This window comes from Schistocerca piceifrons, chromosome 8, assembly GCF_021461385.2.
Source record: "Schistocerca piceifrons isolate TAMUIC-IGC-003096 chromosome 8, iqSchPice1.1, whole genome shotgun sequence".
In the NCBI taxonomy this organism is placed as follows: Eukaryota; Metazoa; Arthropoda; class Insecta; order Orthoptera; family Acrididae; genus Schistocerca; species Schistocerca piceifrons.
The window spans coordinates 140993582-141014508 of NC_060145.1; the positions used below are offsets into that span (position 1 = coordinate 140993582).

The 20927-nt window shown below is 53.1% G+C and overlaps 45 non-coding genes across 45 annotated transcripts; 30 read left to right on the plus strand and 15 right to left on the minus strand.

The window, feature by feature from the left end:
* Positions 1-385: 385 nt before the first annotated feature.
* Trnar-acg lies at positions 386-458 on the minus strand. The gene has a single exon. It is a non-coding gene; the product is annotated as a tRNA-Arg (tRNA).
* A 445-nt stretch (positions 459-903) lies between these two features.
* Positions 904-995, plus strand: Trnai-uau. Its single transcript is given in 2 exon segments — positions 904-941; positions 960-995. It is a non-coding gene; the product is annotated as a tRNA-Ile (tRNA).
* Positions 996-1107: 112 nt separating this feature from the next.
* On the plus strand, positions 1108-1179 carry Trnad-guc. Its single transcript has one exon. It is a non-coding gene; the product is annotated as a tRNA-Asp (tRNA).
* Positions 1180-1758: 579 nt separating this feature from the next.
* Positions 1759-1831, minus strand: Trnar-acg. The gene has a single exon. It is a non-coding gene; the product is annotated as a tRNA-Arg (tRNA).
* Positions 1832-2276: 445 nt separating this feature from the next.
* On the plus strand, positions 2277-2368 carry Trnai-uau. The gene is given in 2 exon segments: positions 2277-2314; positions 2333-2368. It is a non-coding gene; the product is annotated as a tRNA-Ile (tRNA).
* A 112-nt stretch (positions 2369-2480) lies between these two features.
* Positions 2481-2552, plus strand: Trnad-guc. The gene has a single exon. It is a non-coding gene; the product is annotated as a tRNA-Asp (tRNA).
* Positions 2553-3131: 579 nt separating this feature from the next.
* Positions 3132-3204, minus strand: Trnar-acg. The gene has a single exon. It is a non-coding gene; the product is annotated as a tRNA-Arg (tRNA).
* A 445-nt stretch (positions 3205-3649) lies between these two features.
* On the plus strand, positions 3650-3741 carry Trnai-uau. Its single transcript is given in 2 exon segments — positions 3650-3687; positions 3706-3741. It is a non-coding gene; the product is annotated as a tRNA-Ile (tRNA).
* Positions 3742-3853: 112 nt separating this feature from the next.
* Trnad-guc lies at positions 3854-3925 on the plus strand. Its single transcript has one exon. It is a non-coding gene; the product is annotated as a tRNA-Asp (tRNA).
* Positions 3926-4504: 579 nt separating this feature from the next.
* On the minus strand, positions 4505-4577 carry Trnar-acg. The gene has a single exon. It is a non-coding gene; the product is annotated as a tRNA-Arg (tRNA).
* A 445-nt stretch (positions 4578-5022) lies between these two features.
* On the plus strand, positions 5023-5114 carry Trnai-uau. Its single transcript is given in 2 exon segments — positions 5023-5060; positions 5079-5114. It is a non-coding gene; the product is annotated as a tRNA-Ile (tRNA).
* A 112-nt stretch (positions 5115-5226) lies between these two features.
* Positions 5227-5298, plus strand: Trnad-guc. Its single transcript has one exon. It is a non-coding gene; the product is annotated as a tRNA-Asp (tRNA).
* Positions 5299-5877: 579 nt separating this feature from the next.
* Positions 5878-5950, minus strand: Trnar-acg. The gene has a single exon. It is a non-coding gene; the product is annotated as a tRNA-Arg (tRNA).
* Positions 5951-6395: 445 nt separating this feature from the next.
* On the plus strand, positions 6396-6487 carry Trnai-uau. Its single transcript is given in 2 exon segments — positions 6396-6433; positions 6452-6487. It is a non-coding gene; the product is annotated as a tRNA-Ile (tRNA).
* Positions 6488-6599: 112 nt separating this feature from the next.
* On the plus strand, positions 6600-6671 carry Trnad-guc. The gene has a single exon. It is a non-coding gene; the product is annotated as a tRNA-Asp (tRNA).
* A 579-nt stretch (positions 6672-7250) lies between these two features.
* On the minus strand, positions 7251-7323 carry Trnar-acg. The gene has a single exon. It is a non-coding gene; the product is annotated as a tRNA-Arg (tRNA).
* Positions 7324-7768: 445 nt separating this feature from the next.
* Positions 7769-7860, plus strand: Trnai-uau. The gene is given in 2 exon segments: positions 7769-7806; positions 7825-7860. It is a non-coding gene; the product is annotated as a tRNA-Ile (tRNA).
* Positions 7861-7972: 112 nt separating this feature from the next.
* Positions 7973-8044, plus strand: Trnad-guc. Its single transcript has one exon. It is a non-coding gene; the product is annotated as a tRNA-Asp (tRNA).
* A 579-nt stretch (positions 8045-8623) lies between these two features.
* On the minus strand, positions 8624-8696 carry Trnar-acg. The gene has a single exon. It is a non-coding gene; the product is annotated as a tRNA-Arg (tRNA).
* Positions 8697-9141: 445 nt separating this feature from the next.
* On the plus strand, positions 9142-9233 carry Trnai-uau. The gene is given in 2 exon segments: positions 9142-9179; positions 9198-9233. It is a non-coding gene; the product is annotated as a tRNA-Ile (tRNA).
* Positions 9234-9345: 112 nt separating this feature from the next.
* Positions 9346-9417, plus strand: Trnad-guc. Its single transcript has one exon. It is a non-coding gene; the product is annotated as a tRNA-Asp (tRNA).
* Positions 9418-9996: 579 nt separating this feature from the next.
* Positions 9997-10069, minus strand: Trnar-acg. Its single transcript has one exon. It is a non-coding gene; the product is annotated as a tRNA-Arg (tRNA).
* A 445-nt stretch (positions 10070-10514) lies between these two features.
* Positions 10515-10606, plus strand: Trnai-uau. The gene is given in 2 exon segments: positions 10515-10552; positions 10571-10606. It is a non-coding gene; the product is annotated as a tRNA-Ile (tRNA).
* A 112-nt stretch (positions 10607-10718) lies between these two features.
* Positions 10719-10790, plus strand: Trnad-guc. Its single transcript has one exon. It is a non-coding gene; the product is annotated as a tRNA-Asp (tRNA).
* Positions 10791-11369: 579 nt separating this feature from the next.
* Positions 11370-11442, minus strand: Trnar-acg. Its single transcript has one exon. It is a non-coding gene; the product is annotated as a tRNA-Arg (tRNA).
* A 445-nt stretch (positions 11443-11887) lies between these two features.
* Trnai-uau lies at positions 11888-11979 on the plus strand. Its single transcript is given in 2 exon segments — positions 11888-11925; positions 11944-11979. It is a non-coding gene; the product is annotated as a tRNA-Ile (tRNA).
* Positions 11980-12091: 112 nt separating this feature from the next.
* On the plus strand, positions 12092-12163 carry Trnad-guc. Its single transcript has one exon. It is a non-coding gene; the product is annotated as a tRNA-Asp (tRNA).
* A 579-nt stretch (positions 12164-12742) lies between these two features.
* On the minus strand, positions 12743-12815 carry Trnar-acg. Its single transcript has one exon. It is a non-coding gene; the product is annotated as a tRNA-Arg (tRNA).
* A 445-nt stretch (positions 12816-13260) lies between these two features.
* Positions 13261-13352, plus strand: Trnai-uau. The gene is given in 2 exon segments: positions 13261-13298; positions 13317-13352. It is a non-coding gene; the product is annotated as a tRNA-Ile (tRNA).
* Positions 13353-13464: 112 nt separating this feature from the next.
* Positions 13465-13536, plus strand: Trnad-guc. Its single transcript has one exon. It is a non-coding gene; the product is annotated as a tRNA-Asp (tRNA).
* A 579-nt stretch (positions 13537-14115) lies between these two features.
* Positions 14116-14188, minus strand: Trnar-acg. The gene has a single exon. It is a non-coding gene; the product is annotated as a tRNA-Arg (tRNA).
* Positions 14189-14633: 445 nt separating this feature from the next.
* Trnai-uau lies at positions 14634-14725 on the plus strand. The gene is given in 2 exon segments: positions 14634-14671; positions 14690-14725. It is a non-coding gene; the product is annotated as a tRNA-Ile (tRNA).
* A 112-nt stretch (positions 14726-14837) lies between these two features.
* Positions 14838-14909, plus strand: Trnad-guc. The gene has a single exon. It is a non-coding gene; the product is annotated as a tRNA-Asp (tRNA).
* Positions 14910-15488: 579 nt separating this feature from the next.
* Trnar-acg lies at positions 15489-15561 on the minus strand. Its single transcript has one exon. It is a non-coding gene; the product is annotated as a tRNA-Arg (tRNA).
* Positions 15562-16006: 445 nt separating this feature from the next.
* Trnai-uau lies at positions 16007-16098 on the plus strand. The gene is given in 2 exon segments: positions 16007-16044; positions 16063-16098. It is a non-coding gene; the product is annotated as a tRNA-Ile (tRNA).
* Positions 16099-16210: 112 nt separating this feature from the next.
* Trnad-guc lies at positions 16211-16282 on the plus strand. The gene has a single exon. It is a non-coding gene; the product is annotated as a tRNA-Asp (tRNA).
* A 579-nt stretch (positions 16283-16861) lies between these two features.
* On the minus strand, positions 16862-16934 carry Trnar-acg. Its single transcript has one exon. It is a non-coding gene; the product is annotated as a tRNA-Arg (tRNA).
* Positions 16935-17379: 445 nt separating this feature from the next.
* Positions 17380-17471, plus strand: Trnai-uau. The gene is given in 2 exon segments: positions 17380-17417; positions 17436-17471. It is a non-coding gene; the product is annotated as a tRNA-Ile (tRNA).
* Positions 17472-17583: 112 nt separating this feature from the next.
* On the plus strand, positions 17584-17655 carry Trnad-guc. Its single transcript has one exon. It is a non-coding gene; the product is annotated as a tRNA-Asp (tRNA).
* Positions 17656-18234: 579 nt separating this feature from the next.
* Positions 18235-18307, minus strand: Trnar-acg. Its single transcript has one exon. It is a non-coding gene; the product is annotated as a tRNA-Arg (tRNA).
* A 445-nt stretch (positions 18308-18752) lies between these two features.
* Positions 18753-18844, plus strand: Trnai-uau. The gene is given in 2 exon segments: positions 18753-18790; positions 18809-18844. It is a non-coding gene; the product is annotated as a tRNA-Ile (tRNA).
* Positions 18845-18956: 112 nt separating this feature from the next.
* On the plus strand, positions 18957-19028 carry Trnad-guc. Its single transcript has one exon. It is a non-coding gene; the product is annotated as a tRNA-Asp (tRNA).
* Positions 19029-19607: 579 nt separating this feature from the next.
* Trnar-acg lies at positions 19608-19680 on the minus strand. The gene has a single exon. It is a non-coding gene; the product is annotated as a tRNA-Arg (tRNA).
* Positions 19681-20125: 445 nt separating this feature from the next.
* On the plus strand, positions 20126-20217 carry Trnai-uau. Its single transcript is given in 2 exon segments — positions 20126-20163; positions 20182-20217. It is a non-coding gene; the product is annotated as a tRNA-Ile (tRNA).
* Positions 20218-20329: 112 nt separating this feature from the next.
* Positions 20330-20401, plus strand: Trnad-guc. Its single transcript has one exon. It is a non-coding gene; the product is annotated as a tRNA-Asp (tRNA).
* Positions 20402-20927: the final 526 nt, after the last annotated feature.

Here is a 20927-nt window from a genome sequence, read left to right on the forward strand (position 1 = left end):
AATGATCGAGCTCGAAGCACCCAAGAAAAAGAATAATTTTAGCAGAGCGTGGTTTCGATCCACGGACCTCTGGGTTATGGGCCCAGCACGCTTCCACTGCGCCACTCTGCTGTGCCGAGAGAAGCGCGCTCTTCGGTGCGTGACATGGGACACTTGGAAAAGCGTTGTCTGCGTCGCCTACCGTTTAATTAACTGTGTAGCATCTCCCAGCTTGACTTGTCTCGACTTTGCTCGACTGACGCTACGCTGACGCTTGCACGAAGCGATATTTACCGCGATCGTCTCGAGATGCAGCTGCGAGATGCTCAGGATTAACATTGCACTCCACGAAGGTGGAGACATTCGAATGCACTGCCTAGCTACGCGCCCGCAACTAACAAAATGCCGACCCTGCCAGGATTCGAACCTGGAATCTTCTGATGCGTAGTCAGACGCGTTATCCGTTGCGCCACAGGGCCACTGTTCGCGTTTTCTGCTACGAGGCGGGTGCACATCGCAAAGCAACGTGTTCTCCGTGGCTCGGCAATTGCATGTCATCCACTGACAACGGCGGCGCGGCCACTCTGGTCTTCCGCACTCTGCAGGGAGCTGCCACCAAGGAAGGCATCTCTCCTCCTGCTGCTCGGCCACGGAGCGCCTGCACAGCTTAGAGCTTGCCACACATCTGCCGTCGCTGTTGGACAGGTAGCGGAATGCAAGGCGCCCGTTTTTTTGCATTTTTTCGCTGATGACAAGCGGTTGACATGCTTGTAAGTGTAGCATATAAAACAAGAATCGTATGAAGCATTCGTAGACAGGTGCTAAAGTCGTAGTATGGCCGCAGGTGACGGTCGTATGACGGGTCTGTAGCCACAACAGGTTGGCATCAAAGTGAATACCGCTAACTGTAAGCACTCTGCTGTAGCCCCAGTGGCGCAATTGGTTAGCGCACGGTACTTATAAGGCAGTAGCCGTGAGCAATGCCGGGGTTGTGAGTTCGAGCCTCACCTGGGGCATACTTTTATTTCGTAGCAGCTGACTATGGAAGCATCGGGACGCTAGATTTGAGATGCATCACGTACCTGAGAGACCATAAATGTGCGTGCACTGTAGTCAACGACTGCGTGTTCCTCGGTAGTATAGTGGTTAGTATCCCCGCCTGTCACGCGGGAGACCGGGGTTCGATTCCCCGCCGGGGAGGTGCGATTTTTATATCGCGAAGGTTGCACGTGTGGCCCGAAAAAGCATTACCGTTGTGATCAAGGAATGTAATTGCTAAAAAATCGTAAGAAAGTCTGCGTCTTAGGAAGTGTTTCTCGTATTCTGCACACGACGTCGTCGTTTCACAACTCACAGGGTTTGCTGTCGACGCTGAATCAGCGCACCCCAAGATTAATGATCGAGCTCGAAGCACCCAAGAAAAAGAATAATTTTAGCAGAGCGTGGTTTCGATCCACGGACCTCTGGGTTATGGGCCCAGCACGCTTCCACTGCGCCACTCTGCTGTGCCGAGAGAAGCGCGCTCTTCGGTGCGTGACATGGGACACTTGGAAAAGCGTTGTCTGCGTCGCCTACCGTTTAATTAACTGTGTAGCATCTCCCAGCTTGACTTGTCTCGACTTTGCTCGACTGACGCTACGCTGACGCTTGCACGAAGCGATATTTACCGCGATCGTCTCGAGATGCAGCTGCGAGATGCTCAGGATTAACATTGCACTCCACGAAGGTGGAGACATTCGAATGCACTGCCTAGCTACGCGCCCGCAACTAACAAAATGCCGACCCTGCCAGGATTCGAACCTGGAATCTTCTGATGCGTAGTCAGACGCGTTATCCGTTGCGCCACAGGGCCACTGTTCGCGTTTTCTGCTACGAGGCGGGTGCACATCGCAAAGCAACGTGTTCTCCGTGGCTCGGCAATTGCATGTCATCCACTGACAACGGCGGCGCGGCCACTCTGGTCTTCCGCACTCTGCAGGGAGCTGCCACCAAGGAAGGCATCTCTCCTCCTGCTGCTCGGCCACGGAGCGCCTGCACAGCTTAGAGCTTGCCACACATCTGCCGTCGCTGTTGGACAGGTAGCGGAATGCAAGGCGCCCGTTTTTTTGCATTTTTTCGCTGATGACAAGCGGTTGACATGCTTGTAAGTGTAGCATATAAAACAAGAATCGTATGAAGCATTCGTAGACAGGTGCTAAAGTCGTAGTATGGCCGCAGGTGACGGTCGTATGACGGGTCTGTAGCCACAACAGGTTGGCATCAAAGTGAATACCGCTAACTGTAAGCACTCTGCTGTAGCCCCAGTGGCGCAATTGGTTAGCGCACGGTACTTATAAGGCAGTAGCCGTGAGCAATGCCGGGGTTGTGAGTTCGAGCCTCACCTGGGGCATACTTTTATTTCGTAGCAGCTGACTATGGAAGCATCGGGACGCTAGATTTGAGATGCATCACGTACCTGAGAGACCATAAATGTGCGTGCACTGTAGTCAACGACTGCGTGTTCCTCGGTAGTATAGTGGTTAGTATCCCCGCCTGTCACGCGGGAGACCGGGGTTCGATTCCCCGCCGGGGAGGTGCGATTTTTATATCGCGAAGGTTGCACGTGTGGCCCGAAAAAGCATTACCGTTGTGATCAAGGAATGTAATTGCTAAAAAATCGTAAGAAAGTCTGCGTCTTAGGAAGTGTTTCTCGTATTCTGCACACGACGTCGTCGTTTCACAACTCACAGGGTTTGCTGTCGACGCTGAATCAGCGCACCCCAAGATTAATGATCGAGCTCGAAGCACCCAAGAAAAAGAATAATTTTAGCAGAGCGTGGTTTCGATCCACGGACCTCTGGGTTATGGGCCCAGCACGCTTCCACTGCGCCACTCTGCTGTGCCGAGAGAAGCGCGCTCTTCGGTGCGTGACATGGGACACTTGGAAAAGCGTTGTCTGCGTCGCCTACCGTTTAATTAACTGTGTAGCATCTCCCAGCTTGACTTGTCTCGACTTTGCTCGACTGACGCTACGCTGACGCTTGCACGAAGCGATATTTACCGCGATCGTCTCGAGATGCAGCTGCGAGATGCTCAGGATTAACATTGCACTCCACGAAGGTGGAGACATTCGAATGCACTGCCTAGCTACGCGCCCGCAACTAACAAAATGCCGACCCTGCCAGGATTCGAACCTGGAATCTTCTGATGCGTAGTCAGACGCGTTATCCGTTGCGCCACAGGGCCGCTGTTCGCGTTTTCTGCTACGAGGCGGGTGCACATCGCAAAGCAACGTGTTCTCCGTGGCTCGGCAATTGCATGTCATCCACTGACAACGGCGGCGCGGCCACTCTGGTCTTCCGCACTCTGCAGGGAGCTGCCACCAAGGAAGGCATCTCTCCTCCTGCTGCTCGGCCACGGAGCGCCTGCACAGCTTAGAGCTTGCCACACATCTGCCGTCGCTGTTGGACAGGTAGCGGAATGCAAGGCGCCCGTTTTTTTGCATTTTTTCGCTGATGACAAGCGGTTGACATGCTTGTAAGTGTAGCATATAAAACAAGAATCGTATGAAGCATTCGTAGACAGGTGCTAAAGTCGTAGTATGGCCGCAGGTGACGGTCGTATGACGGGTCTGTAGCCACAACAGGTTGGCATCAAAGTGAATACCGCTAACTGTAAGCACTCTGCTGTAGCCCCAGTGGCGCAATTGGTTAGCGCACGGTACTTATAAGGCAGTAGCCGTGAGCAATGCCGGGGTTGTGAGTTCGAGCCTCACCTGGGGCATACTTTTATTTCGTAGCAGCTGACTATGGAAGCATCGGGACGCTAGATTTGAGATGCATCACGTACCTGAGAGACCATAAATGTGCGTGCACTGTAGTCAACGACTGCGTGTTCCTCGGTAGTATAGTGGTTAGTATCCCCGCCTGTCACGCGGGAGACCGGGGTTCGATTCCCCGCCGGGGAGGTGCGATTTTTATATCGCGAAGGTTGCACGTGTGGCCCGAAAAAGCATTACCGTTGTGATCAAGGAATGTAATTGCTAAAAAATCGTAAGAAAGTCTGCGTCTTAGGAAGTGTTTCTCGTATTCTGCACACGACGTCGTCGTTTCACAACTCACAGGGTTTGCTGTCGACGCTGAATCAGCGCACCCCAAGATTAATGATCGAGCTCGAAGCACCCAAGAAAAAGAATAATTTTAGCAGAGCGTGGTTTCGATCCACGGACCTCTGGGTTATGGGCCCAGCACGCTTCCACTGCGCCACTCTGCTGTGCCGAGAGAAGCGCGCTCTTCGGTGCGTGACATGGGACACTTGGAAAAGCGTTGTCTGCGTCGCCTACCGTTTAATTAACTGTGTAGCATCTCCCAGCTTGACTTGTCTCGACTTTGCTCGACTGACGCTACGCTGACGCTTGCACGAAGCGATATTTACCGCGATCGTCTCGAGATGCAGCTGCGAGATGCTCAGGATTAACATTGCACTCCACGAAGGTGGAGACATTCGAATGCACTGCCTAGCTACGCGCCCGCAACTAACAAAATGCCGACCCTGCCAGGATTCGAACCTGGAATCTTCTGATGCGTAGTCAGACGCGTTATCCGTTGCGCCACAGGGCCACTGTTCGCGTTTTCTGCTACGAGGCGGGTGCACATCGCAAAGCAACGTGTTCTCCGTGGCTCGGCAATTGCATGTCATCCACTGACAACGGCGGCGCGGCCACTCTGGTCTTCCGCACTCTGCAGGGAGCTGCCACCAAGGAAGGCATCTCTCCTCCTGCTGCTCGGCCACGGAGCGCCTGCACAGCTTAGAGCTTGCCACACATCTGCCGTCGCTGTTGGACAGGTAGCGGAATGCAAGGCGCCCGTTTTTTTGCATTTTTTCGCTGATGACAAGCGGTTGACATGCTTGTAAGTGTAGCATATAAAACAAGAATCGTATGAAGCATTCGTAGACAGGTGCTAAAGTCGTAGTATGGCCGCAGGTGACGGTCGTATGACGGGTCTGTAGCCACAACAGGTTGGCATCAAAGTGAATACCGCTAACTGTAAGCACTCTGCTGTAGCCCCAGTGGCGCAATTGGTTAGCGCACGGTACTTATAAGGCAGTAGCCGTGAGCAATGCCGGGGTTGTGAGTTCGAGCCTCACCTGGGGCATACTTTTATTTCGTAGCAGCTGACTATGGAAGCATCGGGACGCTAGATTTGAGATGCATCACGTACCTGAGAGACCATAAATGTGCGTGCACTGTAGTCAACGACTGCGTGTTCCTCGGTAGTATAGTGGTTAGTATCCCCGCCTGTCACGCGGGAGACCGGGGTTCGATTCCCCGCCGGGGAGGTGCGATTTTTATATCGCGAAGGTTGCACGTGTGGCCCGAAAAAGCATTACCGTTGTGATCAAGGAATGTAATTGCTAAAAAATCGTAAGAAAGTCTGCGTCTTAGGAAGTGTTTCTCGTATTCTGCACACGACGTCGTCGTTTCACAACTCACAGGGTTTGCTGTCGACGCTGAATCAGCGCACCCCAAGATTAATGATCGAGCTCGAAGCACCCAAGAAAAAGAATAATTTTAGCAGAGCGTGGTTTCGATCCACGGACCTCTGGGTTATGGGCCCAGCACGCTTCCACTGCGCCACTCTGCTGTGCCGAGAGAAGCGCGCTCTTCGGTGCGTGACATGGGACACTTGGAAAAGCGTTGTCTGCGTCGCCTACCGTTTAATTAACTGTGTAGCATCTCCCAGCTTGACTTGTCTCGACTTTGCTCGACTGACGCTACGCTGACGCTTGCACGAAGCGATATTTACCGCGATCGTCTCGAGATGCAGCTGCGAGATGCTCAGGATTAACATTGCACTCCACGAAGGTGGAGACATTCGAATGCACTGCCTAGCTACGCGCCCGCAACTAACAAAATGCCGACCCTGCCAGGATTCGAACCTGGAATCTTCTGATGCGTAGTCAGACGCGTTATCCGTTGCGCCACAGGGCCACTGTTCGCGTTTTCTGCTACGAGGCGGGTGCACATCGCAAAGCAACGTGTTCTCCGTGGCTCGGCAATTGCATGTCATCCACTGACAACGGCGGCGCGGCCACTCTGGTCTTCCGCACTCTGCAGGGAGCTGCCACCAAGGAAGGCATCTCTCCTCCTGCTGCTCGGCCACGGAGCGCCTGCACAGCTTAGAGCTTGCCACACATCTGCCGTCGCTGTTGGACAGGTAGCGGAATGCAAGGCGCCCGTTTTTTTGCATTTTTTCGCTGATGACAAGCGGTTGACATGCTTGTAAGTGTAGCATATAAAACAAGAATCGTATGAAGCATTCGTAGACAGGTGCTAAAGTCGTAGTATGGCCGCAGGTGACGGTCGTATGACGGGTCTGTAGCCACAACAGGTTGGCATCAAAGTGAATACCGCTAACTGTAAGCACTCTGCTGTAGCCCCAGTGGCGCAATTGGTTAGCGCACGGTACTTATAAGGCAGTAGCCGTGAGCAATGCCGGGGTTGTGAGTTCGAGCCTCACCTGGGGCATACTTTTATTTCGTAGCAGCTGACTATGGAAGCATCGGGACGCTAGATTTGAGATGCATCACGTACCTGAGAGACCATAAATGTGCGTGCACTGTAGTCAACGACTGCGTGTTCCTCGGTAGTATAGTGGTTAGTATCCCCGCCTGTCACGCGGGAGACCGGGGTTCGATTCCCCGCCGGGGAGGTGCGATTTTTATATCGCGAAGGTTGCACGTGTGGCCCGAAAAAGCATTACCGTTGTGATCAAGGAATGTAATTGCTAAAAAATCGTAAGAAAGTCTGCGTCTTAGGAAGTGTTTCTCGTATTCTGCACACGACGTCGTCGTTTCACAACTCACAGGGTTTGCTGTCGACGCTGAATCAGCGCACCCCAAGATTAATGATCGAGCTCGAAGCACCCAAGAAAAAGAATAATTTTAGCAGAGCGTGGTTTCGATCCACGGACCTCTGGGTTATGGGCCCAGCACGCTTCCACTGCGCCACTCTGCTGTGCCGAGAGAAGCGCGCTCTTCGGTGCGTGACATGGGACACTTGGAAAAGCGTTGTCTGCGTCGCCTACCGTTTAATTAACTGTGTAGCATCTCCCAGCTTGACTTGTCTCGACTTTGCTCGACTGACGCTACGCTGACGCTTGCACGAAGCGATATTTACCGCGATCGTCTCGAGATGCAGCTGCGAGATGCTCAGGATTAACATTGCACTCCACGAAGGTGGAGACATTCGAATGCACTGCCTAGCTACGCGCCCGCAACTAACAAAATGCCGACCCTGCCAGGATTCGAACCTGGAATCTTCTGATGCGTAGTCAGACGCGTTATCCGTTGCGCCACAGGGCCACTGTTCGCGTTTTCTGCTACGAGGCGGGTGCACATCGCAAAGCAACGTGTTCTCCGTGGCTCGGCAATTGCATGTCATCCACTGACAACGGCGGCGCGGCCACTCTGGTCTTCCGCACTCTGCAGGGAGCTGCCACCAAGGAAGGCATCTCTCCTCCTGCTGCTCGGCCACGGAGCGCCTGCACAGCTTAGAGCTTGCCACACATCTGCCGTCGCTGTTGGACAGGTAGCGGAATGCAAGGCGCCCGTTTTTTTGCATTTTTTCGCTGATGACAAGCGGTTGACATGCTTGTAAGTGTAGCATATAAAACAAGAATCGTATGAAGCATTCGTAGACAGGTGCTAAAGTCGTAGTATGGCCGCAGGTGACGGTCGTATGACGGGTCTGTAGCCACAACAGGTTGGCATCAAAGTGAATACCGCTAACTGTAAGCACTCTGCTGTAGCCCCAGTGGCGCAATTGGTTAGCGCACGGTACTTATAAGGCAGTAGCCGTGAGCAATGCCGGGGTTGTGAGTTCGAGCCTCACCTGGGGCATACTTTTATTTCGTAGCAGCTGACTATGGAAGCATCGGGACGCTAGATTTGAGATGCATCACGTACCTGAGAGACCATAAATGTGCGTGCACTGTAGTCAACGACTGCGTGTTCCTCGGTAGTATAGTGGTTAGTATCCCCGCCTGTCACGCGGGAGACCGGGGTTCGATTCCCCGCCGGGGAGGTGCGATTTTTATATCGCGAAGGTTGCACGTGTGGCCCGAAAAAGCATTACCGTTGTGATCAAGGAATGTAATTGCTAAAAAATCGTAAGAAAGTCTGCGTCTTAGGAAGTGTTTCTCGTATTCTGCACACGACGTCGTCGTTTCACAACTCACAGGGTTTGCTGTCGACGCTGAATCAGCGCACCCCAAGATTAATGATCGAGCTCGAAGCACCCAAGAAAAAGAATAATTTTAGCAGAGCGTGGTTTCGATCCACGGACCTCTGGGTTATGGGCCCAGCACGCTTCCACTGCGCCACTCTGCTGTGCCGAGAGAAGCGCGCTCTTCGGTGCGTGACATGGGACACTTGGAAAAGCGTTGTCTGCGTCGCCTACCGTTTAATTAACTGTGTAGCATCTCCCAGCTTGACTTGTCTCGACTTTGCTCGACTGACGCTACGCTGACGCTTGCACGAAGCGATATTTACCGCGATCGTCTCGAGATGCAGCTGCGAGATGCTCAGGATTAACATTGCACTCCACGAAGGTGGAGACATTCGAATGCACTGCCTAGCTACGCGCCCGCAACTAACAAAATGCCGACCCTGCCAGGATTCGAACCTGGAATCTTCTGATGCGTAGTCAGACGCGTTATCCGTTGCGCCACAGGGCCACTGTTCGCGTTTTCTGCTACGAGGCGGGTGCACATCGCAAAGCAACGTGTTCTCCGTGGCTCGGCAATTGCATGTCATCCACTGACAACGGCGGCGCGGCCACTCTGGTCTTCCGCACTCTGCAGGGAGCTGCCACCAAGGAAGGCATCTCTCCTCCTGCTGCTCGGCCACGGAGCGCCTGCACAGCTTAGAGCTTGCCACACATCTGCCGTCGCTGTTGGACAGGTAGCGGAATGCAAGGCGCCCGTTTTTTTGCATTTTTTCGCTGATGACAAGCGGTTGACATGCTTGTAAGTGTAGCATATAAAACAAGAATCGTATGAAGCATTCGTAGACAGGTGCTAAAGTCGTAGTATGGCCGCAGGTGACGGTCGTATGACGGGTCTGTAGCCACAACAGGTTGGCATCAAAGTGAATACCGCTAACTGTAAGCACTCTGCTGTAGCCCCAGTGGCGCAATTGGTTAGCGCACGGTACTTATAAGGCAGTAGCCGTGAGCAATGCCGGGGTTGTGAGTTCGAGCCTCACCTGGGGCATACTTTTATTTCGTAGCAGCTGACTATGGAAGCATCGGGACGCTAGATTTGAGATGCATCACGTACCTGAGAGACCATAAATGTGCGTGCACTGTAGTCAACGACTGCGTGTTCCTCGGTAGTATAGTGGTTAGTATCCCCGCCTGTCACGCGGGAGACCGGGGTTCGATTCCCCGCCGGGGAGGTGCGATTTTTATATCGCGAAGGTTGCACGTGTGGCCCGAAAAAGCATTACCGTTGTGATCAAGGAATGTAATTGCTAAAAAATCGTAAGAAAGTCTGCGTCTTAGGAAGTGTTTCTCGTATTCTGCACACGACGTCGTCGTTTCACAACTCACAGGGTTTGCTGTCGACGCTGAATCAGCGCACCCCAAGATTAATGATCGAGCTCGAAGCACCCAAGAAAAAGAATAATTTTAGCAGAGCGTGGTTTCGATCCACGGACCTCTGGGTTATGGGCCCAGCACGCTTCCACTGCGCCACTCTGCTGTGCCGAGAGAAGCGCGCTCTTCGGTGCGTGACATGGGACACTTGGAAAAGCGTTGTCTGCGTCGCCTACCGTTTAATTAACTGTGTAGCATCTCCCAGCTTGACTTGTCTCGACTTTGCTCGACTGACGCTACGCTGACGCTTGCACGAAGCGATATTTACCGCGATCGTCTCGAGATGCAGCTGCGAGATGCTCAGGATTAACATTGCACTCCACGAAGGTGGAGACATTCGAATGCACTGCCTAGCTACGCGCCCGCAACTAACAAAATGCCGACCCTGCCAGGATTCGAACCTGGAATCTTCTGATGCGTAGTCAGACGCGTTATCCGTTGCGCCACAGGGCCACTGTTCGCGTTTTCTGCTACGAGGCGGGTGCACATCGCAAAGCAACGTGTTCTCCGTGGCTCGGCAATTGCATGTCATCCACTGACAACGGCGGCGCGGCCACTCTGGTCTTCCGCACTCTGCAGGGAGCTGCCACCAAGGAAGGCATCTCTCCTCCTGCTGCTCGGCCACGGAGCGCCTGCACAGCTTAGAGCTTGCCACACATCTGCCGTCGCTGTTGGACAGGTAGCGGAATGCAAGGCGCCCGTTTTTTTGCATTTTTTCGCTGATGACAAGCGGTTGACATGCTTGTAAGTGTAGCATATAAAACAAGAATCGTATGAAGCATTCGTAGACAGGTGCTAAAGTCGTAGTATGGCCGCAGGTGACGGTCGTATGACGGGTCTGTAGCCACAACAGGTTGGCATCAAAGTGAATACCGCTAACTGTAAGCACTCTGCTGTAGCCCCAGTGGCGCAATTGGTTAGCGCACGGTACTTATAAGGCAGTAGCCGTGAGCAATGCCGGGGTTGTGAGTTCGAGCCTCACCTGGGGCATACTTTTATTTCGTAGCAGCTGACTATGGAAGCATCGGGACGCTAGATTTGAGATGCATCACGTACCTGAGAGACCATAAATGTGCGTGCACTGTAGTCAACGACTGCGTGTTCCTCGGTAGTATAGTGGTTAGTATCCCCGCCTGTCACGCGGGAGACCGGGGTTCGATTCCCCGCCGGGGAGGTGCGATTTTTATATCGCGAAAGTTGCACGTGTGGCCCCAAAAAGCATTACCGTTGTGATCAAGGAATGTAATTGCTAAAAAATCGTAAGAAAGTCTGCGTCTTAGGAAGTGTTTCTCGTATTCTGCACACGACGTCGTCGTTTCACAACTCACAGGGTTTGCTGTCGACGCTGAATCAGCGCACCCCAAGATTAATGATCGAGCTCGAAGCACCCAAGAAAAAGAATAATTTTAGCAGAGCGTGGTTTCGATCCACGGACCTCTGGGTTATGGGCCCAGCACGCTTCCACTGCGCCACTCTGCTGTGCCGAGAGAAGCGCGCTCTTCGGTGCGTGACATGGGACACTTGGAAAAGCGTTGTCTGCGTCGCCTACCGTTTAATTAACTGTGTAGCATCTCCCAGCTTGACTTGTCTCGACTTTGCTCGACTGACGCTACGCTGACGCTTGCACGAAGCGATATTTACCGCGATCGTCTCGAGATGCAGCTGCGAGATGCTCAGGATTAACATTGCACTCCACGAAGGTGGAGACATTCGAATGCACTGCCTAGCTACGCGCCCGCAACTAACAAAATGCCGACCCTGCCAGGATTCGAACCTGGAATCTTCTGATGCGTAGTCAGACGCGTTATCCGTTGCGCCACAGGGCCACTGTTCGCGTTTTCTGCTACGAGGCGGGTGCACATCGCAAAGCAACGTGTTCTCCGTGGCTCGGCAATTGCATGTCATCCACTGACAACGGCGGCGCGGCCACTCTGGTCTTCCGCACTCTGCAGGGAGCTGCCACCAAGGAAGGCATCTCTCCTCCTGCTGCTCGGCCACGGAGCGCCTGCACAGCTTAGAGCTTGCCACACATCTGCCGTCGCTGTTGGACAGGTAGCGGAATGCAAGGCGCCCGTTTTTTTGCATTTTTTCGCTGATGACAAGCGGTTGACATGCTTGTAAGTGTAGCATATAAAACAAGAATCGTATGAAGCATTCGTAGACAGGTGCTAAAGTCGTAGTATGGCCGCAGGTGACGGTCGTATGACGGGTCTGTAGCCACAACAGGTTGGCATCAAAGTGAATACCGCTAACTGTAAGCACTCTGCTGTAGCCCCAGTGGCGCAATTGGTTAGCGCACGGTACTTATAAGGCAGTAGCCGTGAGCAATGCCGGGGTTGTGAGTTCGAGCCTCACCTGGGGCATACTTTTATTTCGTAGCAGCTGACTATGGAAGCATCGGGACGCTAGATTTGAGATGCATCACGTACCTGAGAGACCATAAATGTGCGTGCACTGTAGTCAACGACTGCGTGTTCCTCGGTAGTATAGTGGTTAGTATCCCCGCCTGTCACGCGGGAGACCGGGGTTCGATTCCCCGCCGGGGAGGTGCGATTTTTATATCGCGAAGGTTGCACGTGTGGCCCGAAAAAGCATTACCGTTGTGATCAAGGAATGTAATTGCTAAAAAATCGTAAGAAAGTCTGCGTCTTAGGAAGTGTTTCTCGTATTCTGCACACGACGTCGTCGTTTCACAACTCACAGGGTTTGCTGTCGACGCTGAATCAGCGCACCCCAAGATTAATGATCGAGCTCGAAGCACCCAAGAAAAAGAATAATTTTAGCAGAGCGTGGTTTCGATCCACGGACCTCTGGGTTATGGGCCCAGCACGCTTCCACTGCGCCACTCTGCTGTGCCGAGAGAAGCGCGCTCTTCGGTGCGTGACATGGGACACTTGGAAAAGCGTTGTCTGCGTCGCCTACCGTTTAATTAACTGTGTAGCATCTCCCAGCTTGACTTGTCTCGACTTTGCTCGACTGACGCTACGCTGACGCTTGCACGAAGCGATATTTACCGCGATCGTCTCGAGATGCAGCTGCGAGATGCTCAGGATTAACATTGCACTCCACGAAGGTGGAGACATTCGAATGCACTGCCTAGCTACGCGCCCGCAACTAACAAAATGCCGACCCTGCCAGGATTCGAACCTGGAATCTTCTGATGCGTAGTCAGACGCGTTATCCGTTGCGCCACAGGGCCACTGTTCGCGTTTTCTGCTACGAGGCGGGTGCACATCGCAAAGCAACGTGTTCTCCGTGGCTCGGCAATTGCATGTCATCCACTGACAACGGCGGCGCGGCCACTCTGGTCTTCCGCACTCTGCAGGGAGCTGCCACCAAGGAAGGCATCTCTCCTCCTGCTGCTCGGCCACGGAGCGCCTGCACAGCTTAGAGCTTGCCACACATCTGCCGTCGCTGTTGGACAGGTAGCGGAATGCAAGGCGCCCGTTTTTTTGCATTTTTTCGCTGATGACAAGCGGTTGACATGCTTGTAAGTGTAGCATATAAAACAAGAATCGTATGAAGCATTCGTAGACAGGTGCTAAAGTCGTAGTATGGCCGCAGGTGACGGTCGTATGACGGGTCTGTAGCCACAACAGGTTGGCATCAAAGTGAATACCGCTAACTGTAAGCACTCTGCTGTAGCCCCAGTGGCGCAATTGGTTAGCGCACGGTACTTATAAGGCAGTAGCCGTGAGCAATGCCGGGGTTGTGAGTTCGAGCCTCACCTGGGGCATACTTTTATTTCGTAGCAGCTGACTATGGAAGCATCGGGACGCTAGATTTGAGATGCATCACGTACCTGAGAGACCATAAATGTGCGTGCACTGTAGTCAACGACTGCGTGTTCCTCGGTAGTATAGTGGTTAGTATCCCCGCCTGTCACGCGGGAGACCGGGGTTCGATTCCCCGCCGGGGAGGTGCGATTTTTATATCGCGAAGGTTGCACGTGTGGCCCGAAAAAGCATTACCGTTGTGATCAAGGAATGTAATTGCTAAAAAATCGTAAGAAAGTCTGCGTCTTAGGAAGTGTTTCTCGTATTCTGCACACGACGTCGTCGTTTCACAACTCACAGGGTTTGCTGTCGACGCTGAATCAGCGCACCCCAAGATTAATGATCGAGCTCGAAGCACCCAAGAAAAAGAATAATTTTAGCAGAGCGTGGTTTCGATCCACGGACCTCTGGGTTATGGGCCCAGCACGCTTCCACTGCGCCACTCTGCTGTGCCGAGAGAAGCGCGCTCTTCGGTGCGTGACATGGGACACTTGGAAAAGCGTTGTCTGCGTCGCCTACCGTTTAATTAACTGTGTAGCATCTCCCAGCTTGACTTGTCTCGACTTTGCTCGACTGACGCTACGCTGACGCTTGCACGAAGCGATATTTACCGCGATCGTCTCGAGATGCAGCTGCGAGATGCTCAGGATTAACATTGCACTCCACGAAGGTGGAGACATTCGAATGCACTGCCTAGCTACGCGCCCGCAACTAACAAAATGCCGACCCTGCCAGGATTCGAACCTGGAATCTTCTGATGCGTAGTCAGACGCGTTATCCGTTGCGCCACAGGGCCACTGTTCGCGTTTTCTGCTACGAGGCGGGTGCACATCGCAAAGCAACGTGTTCTCCGTGGCTCGGCAATTGCATGTCATCCACTGACAACGGCGGCGCGGCCACTCTGGTCTTCCGCACTCTGCAGGGAGCTGCCACCAAGGAAGGCATCTCTCCTCCTGCTGCTCGGCCACGGAGCGCCTGCACAGCTTAGAGCTTGCCACACATCTGCCGTCGCTGTTGGACAGGTAGCGGAATGCAAGGCGCCCGTTTTTTTGCATTTTTTCGCTGATGACAAGCGGTTGACATGCTTGTAAGTGTAGCATATAAAACAAGAATCGTATGAAGCATTCGTAGACAGGTGCTAAAGTCGTAGTATGGCCGCAGGTGACGGTCGTATGACGGGTCTGTAGCCACAACAGGTTGGCATCAAAGTGAATACCGCTAACTGTAAGCACTCTGCTGTAGCCCCAGTGGCGCAATTGGTTAGCGCACGGTACTTATAAGGCAGTAGCCGTGAGCAATGCCGGGGTTGTGAGTTCGAGCCTCACCTGGGGCATACTTTTATTTCGTAGCAGCTGACTATGGAAGCATCGGGACGCTAGATTTGAGATGCATCACGTACCTGAGAGACCATAAATGTGCGTGCACTGTAGTCAACGACTGCGTGTTCCTCGGTAGTATAGTGGTTAGTATCCCCGCCTGTCACGCGGGAGACCGGGGTTCGATTCCCCGCCGGGGAGGTGCGATTTTTATATCGCGAAGGTTGCACGTGTGGCCCGAAAAAGCATTACCGTTGTGATCAAGGAATGTAATTGCTAAAAAATCGTAAGAAAGTCTGCGTCTTAGGAAGTGTTTCTCGTATTCTGCACACGACGTCGTCGTTTCACAACTCACAGGGTTTGCTGTCGACGCTGAATCAGCGCACCCCAAGATTAATGATCGAGCTCGAAGCACCCAAGAAAAAGAATAATTTTAGCAGAGCGTGGTTTCGATCCACGGACCTCTGGGTTATGGGCCCAGCACGCTTCCACTGCGCCACTCTGCTGTGCCGAGAGAAGCGCGCTCTTCGGTGCGTGACATGGGACACTTGGAAAAGCGTTGTCTGCGTCGCCTACCGTTTAATTAACTGTGTAGCATCTCCCAGCTTGACTTGTCTCGACTTTGCTCGACTGACGCTACGCTGACGCTTGCACGAAGCGATATTTACCGCGATCGTCTCGAGATGCAGCTGCGAGATGCTCAGGATTAACATTGCACTCCACGAAGGTGGAGACATTCGAATGCACTGCCTAGCTACGCGCCCGCAACTAACAAAATGCCGACCCTGCCAGGATTCGAACCTGGAATCTTCTGATGCGTAGTCAGACGCGTTATCCGTTGCGCCACAGGGCCACTGTTCGCGTTTTCTGCTACGAGGCGGGTGCACATCGCAAAGCAACGTGTTCTCCGTGGCTCGGCAATTGCATGTCATCCACTGACAACGGCGGCGCGGCCACTCTGGTCTTCCGCACTCTGCAGGGAGCTGCCACCAAGGAAGGCATCTCTCCTCCTGCTGCTCGGCCACGGAGCGCCTGCACAGCTTAGAGCTTGCCACACATCTGCCGTCGCTGTTGGACAGGTAGCGGAATGCAAGGCGCCCGTTTTTTTGCATTTTTTCGCTGATGACAAGCGGTTGACATGCTTGTAAGTGTAGCATATAAAACAAGAATCGTATGAAGCATTCGTAGACAGGTGCTAAAGTCGTAGTATGGCCGCAGGTGACGGTCGTATGACGGGTCTGTAGCCACAACAGGTTGGCATCAAAGTGAATACCGCTAACTGTAAGCACTCTGCTGTAGCCCCAGTGGCGCAATTGGTTAGCGCACGGTACTTATAAGGCAGTAGCCGTGAGCAATGCCGGGGTTGTGAGTTCGAGCCTCACCTGGGGCATACTTTTATTTCGTAGCAGCTGACTATGGAAGCATCGGGACGCTAGATTTGAGATGCATCACGTACCTGAGAGACCATAAATGTGCGTGCACTGTAGTCAACGACTGCGTGTTCCTCGGTAGTATAGTGGTTAGTATCCCCGCCTGTCACGCGGGAGACCGGGGTTCGATTCCCCGCCGGGGAGGTGCGATTTTTATATCGCGAAGGTTGCACGTGTGGCCCGAAAAAGCATTACCGTTGTGATCAAGGAATGTAATTGCTAAAAAATCGTAAGAAAGTCTGCGTCTTAGGAAGTGTTTCTCGTATTCTGCACACGACGTCGTCGTTTCACAACTCACAGGGTTTGCTGTCGACGCTGAATCAGCGCACCCCAAGATTAATGATCGAGCTCGAAGCACCCAAGAAAAAGAATAATTTTAGCAGAGCGTGGTTTCGATCCACGGACCTCTGGGTTATGGGCCCAGCACGCTTCCACTGCGCCACTCTGCTGTGCCGAGAGAAGCGCGCTCTTCGGTGCGTGACATGGGACACTTGGAAAAGCGTTGTCTGCGTCGCCTACCGTTTAATTAACTGTGTAGCATCTCCCAGCTTGACTTGTCTCGACTTTGCTCGACTGACGCTACGCTGACGCTTGCACGAAGCGATATTTACCGCGATCGTCTCGAGATGCAGCTGCGAGATGCTCAGGATTAACATTGCACTCCACGAAGGTGGAGACATTCGAATGCACTGCCTAGCTACGCGCCCGCAACTAACAAAATGCCGACCCTGCCAGGATTCGAACCTGGAATCTTCTGATGCGTAGTCAGACGCGTTATCCGTTGCGCCACAGGGCCACTGTTCGCGTTTTCTGCTACGAGGCGGGTGCACATCGCAAAGCAACGTGTTCTCCGTGGCTCGGCAATTGCATGTCATCCACTGACAACGGCGGCGCGGCCACTCTGGTCTTCCGCACTCTGCAGGGAGCTGCCACCAAGGAAGGCATCTCTCCTCCTGCTGCTCGGCCACGGAGCGCCTGCACAGCTTAGAGCTTGCCACACATCTGCCGTCGCTGTTGGACAGGTAGCGGAATGCAAGGCGCCCGTTTTTTTGCATTTTTTCGCTGATGACAAGCGGTTGACATGCTTGTAAGTGTAGCATATAAAACAAGAATCGTATGAAGCATTCGTAGACAGGTGCTAAAGTCGTAGTATGGCCGCAGGTGACGGTCGTATGACGGGTCTGTAGCCACAACAGGTTGGCATCAAAGTGAATACCGCTAACTGTAAGCACTCTGCTGTAGCCCCAGTGGCGCAATTGGTTAGCGCACGGTACTTATAAGGCAGTAGCCGTGAGCAATGCCGGGGTTGTGAGTTCGAGCCTCACCTGGGGCATACTTTTATTTCGTAGCAGCTGACTATGGAAGCATCGGGACGCTAGATTTGAGATGCATCACGTACCTGAGAGACCATAAATGTGCGTGCACTGTAGTCAACGACTGCGTGTTCCTCGGTAGTATAGTGGTTAGTATCCCCGCCTGTCACGCGGGAGACCGGGGTTCGATTCCCCGCCGGGGAGGTGCGATTTTTATATCGCGAAGGTTGCACGTGTGGCCCGAAAAAGCATTACCGTTGTGATCAAGGAATGTAATTGCTAAAAAATCGTAAGAAAGTCTGCGTCTTAGGAAGTGTTTCTCGTATTCTGCACACGACGTCGTCGTTTCACAACTCACAGGGTTTGCTGTCGACGCTGAATCAGCGCACCCCAAGATTAATGATCGAGCTCGAAGCACCCAAGAAAAAGAATAATTTTAGCAGAGCGTGGTTTCGATCCACGGACCTCTGGGTTATGGGCCCAGCACGCTTCCACTGCGCCACTCTGCTGTGCCGAGAGAAGCGCGCTCTTCGGTGCGTGACATGGGACACTTGGAAAAGCGTTGTCTGCGTCGCCTACCGTTTAATTAACTGTGTAGCATCTCCCAGCTTGACTTGTCTCGACTTTGCTCGACTGACGCTACGCTGACGCTTGCACGAAGCGATATTTACCGCGATCGTCTCGAGATGCAGCTGCGAGATGCTCAGGATTAACATTGCACTCCACGAAGGTGGAGACATTCGAATGCACTGCCTAGCTACGCGCCCGCAACTAACAAAATGCCGACCCTGCCAGGATTCGAACCTGGAATCTTCTGATGCGTAGTCAGACGCGTTATCCGTTGCGCCACAGGGCCACTGTTCGCGTTTTCTGCTACGAGGCGGGTGCACATCGCAAAGCAACGTGTTCTCCGTGGCTCGGCAATTGCATGTCATCCACTGACAACGGCGGCGCGGCCACTCTGGTCTTCCGCACTCTGCAGGGAGCTGCCACCAAGGAAGGCATCTCTCCTCCTGCTGCTCGGCCACGGAGCGCCTGCACAGCTTAGAGCTTGCCACACATCTGCCGTCGCTGTTGGACAGGTAGCGGAATGCAAGGCGCCCGTTTTTTTGCATTTTTTCGCTGATGACAAGCGGTTGACATGCTTGTAAGTGTAGCATATAAAACAAGAATCGTATGAAGCATTCGTAGACAGGTGCTAAAGTCGTAGTATGGCCGCAGGTGACGGTCGTATGACGGGTCTGTAGCCACAACAGGTTGGCATCAAAGTGAATACCGCTAACTGTAAGCACTCTGCTGTAGCCCCAGTGGCGCAATTGGTTAGCGCACGGTACTTATAAGGCAGTAGCCGTGAGCAATGCCGGGGTTGTGAGTTCGAGCCTCACCTGGGGCATACTTTTATTTCGTAGCAGCTGACTATGGAAGCATCGGGACGCTAGATTTGAGATGCATCACGTACCTGAGAGACCATAAATGTGCGTGCACTGTAGTCAACGACTGCGTGTTCCTCGGTAGTATAGTGGTTAGTATCCCCGCCTGTCACGCGGGAGACCGGGGTTCGATTCCCCGCCGGGGAGGTGCGATTTTTATATCGCGAAGGTTGCACGTGTGGCCCGAAAAAGCATTACCGTTGTGATCAAGGAATGTAATTGCTAAAAAATCGTAAGAAAGTCTGCGTCTTAGGAAGTGTTTCTCGTATTCTGCACACGACGTCGTCGTTTCACAACTCACAGGGTTTGCTGTCGACGCTGAATCAGCGCACCCCAAGATTAATGATCGAGCTCGAAGCACCCAAGAAAAAGAATAATTTTAGCAGAGCGTGGTTTCGATCCACGGACCTCTGGGTTATGGGCCCAGCACGCTTCCACTGCGCCACTCTGCTGTGCCGAGAGAAGCGCGCTCTTCGGTGCGTGACATGGGACACTTGGAAAAGCGTTGTCTGCGTCGCCTACCGTTTAATTAACTGTGTAGCATCTCCCAGCTTGACTTGTCTCGACTTTGCTCGACTGACGCTACGCTGACGCTTGCACGAAGCGATATTTACCGCGATCGTCTCGAGATGCAGCTGCGAGATGCTCAGGATTAACATTGCACTCCACGAAGGTGGAGACATTCGAATGCACTGCCTAGCTACGCGCCCGCAACTAACAAAATGCCGACCCTGCCAGGATTCGAACCTGGAATCTTCTGATGCGTAGTCAGACGCGTTATCCGTTGCGCCACAGGGCCACTGTTCGCGTTTTCTGCTACGAGGCGGGTGCACATCGCAAAGCAACGTGTTCTCCGTGGCTCGGCAATTGCATGTCATCCACTGACAACGGCGGCGCGGCCACTCTGGTCTTCCGCACTCTGCAGGGAGCTGCCACCAAGGAAGGCATCTCTCCTCCTGCTGCTCGGCCACGGAGCGCCTGCACAGCTTAGAGCTTGCCACACATCTGCCGTCGCTGTTGGACAGGTAGCGGAATGCAAGGCGCCCGTTTTTTTGCATTTTTTCGCTGATGACAAGCGGTTGACATGCTTGTAAGTGTAGCATATAAAACAAGAATCGTATGAAGCATTCGTAGACAGGTGCTAAAGTCGTAGTATGGCCGCAGGTGACGGTCGTATGACGGGTCTGTAGCCACAACAGGTTGGCATCAAAGTGAATACCGCTAACTGTAAGCACTCTGCTGTAGCCCCAGTGGCGCAATTGGTTAGCGCACGGTACTTATAAGGCAGTAGCCGTGAGCAATGCCGGGGTTGTGAGTTCGAGCCTCACCTGGGGCATACTTTTATTTCGTAGCAGCTGACTATGGAAGCATCGGGACGCTAGATTTGAGATGCATCACGTACCTGAGAGACCATAAATGTGCGTGCACTGTGGTCAACGACTGCGTGTTCCTCGGTAGTATAGTGGTTAGTATCCCCGCCTGTCACGCGGGAGACCGGGGTTCGATTCCCCGCCGGGGAGGTGCGATTTTTATATCGCGAAGGTTGCACGTGTGGCCCGAAAAAGCATTACCGTTGTGATCAAGGAATGTAATTGCTAAAAAATCGTAAGAAAGTCTGCGTCTTAGGAAGTGTTTCTCGTATTCTGCACACGACGTCGTCGTTTCACAACTCACAGGGTTTGCTGTCGACGCTGAATCAGCGCACCCCAAGATTAATGATCGAGCTCGAAGCACCCAAGAAAAAGAATAATTTTAGCAGAGCGTGGTTTCGATCCACGGACCTCTGGGTTATGGGCCCAGCACGCTTCCACTGCGCCACTCTGCTGTGCCGAGAGAAGCGCGCTCTTCGGTGCGTGACATGGGACACTTGGAAAAGCGTTGTCTGCGTCGCCTACCGTTTAATTAACTGTGTAGCATCTCCCAGCTTGACTTGTCTCGACTTTGCTCGACTGACGCTACGCTGACGCTTGCACGAAGCGATATTTACCGCGATCGTCTCGAGATGCAGCTGCGAGATGCTCAGGATTAACATTGCACTCCACGAAG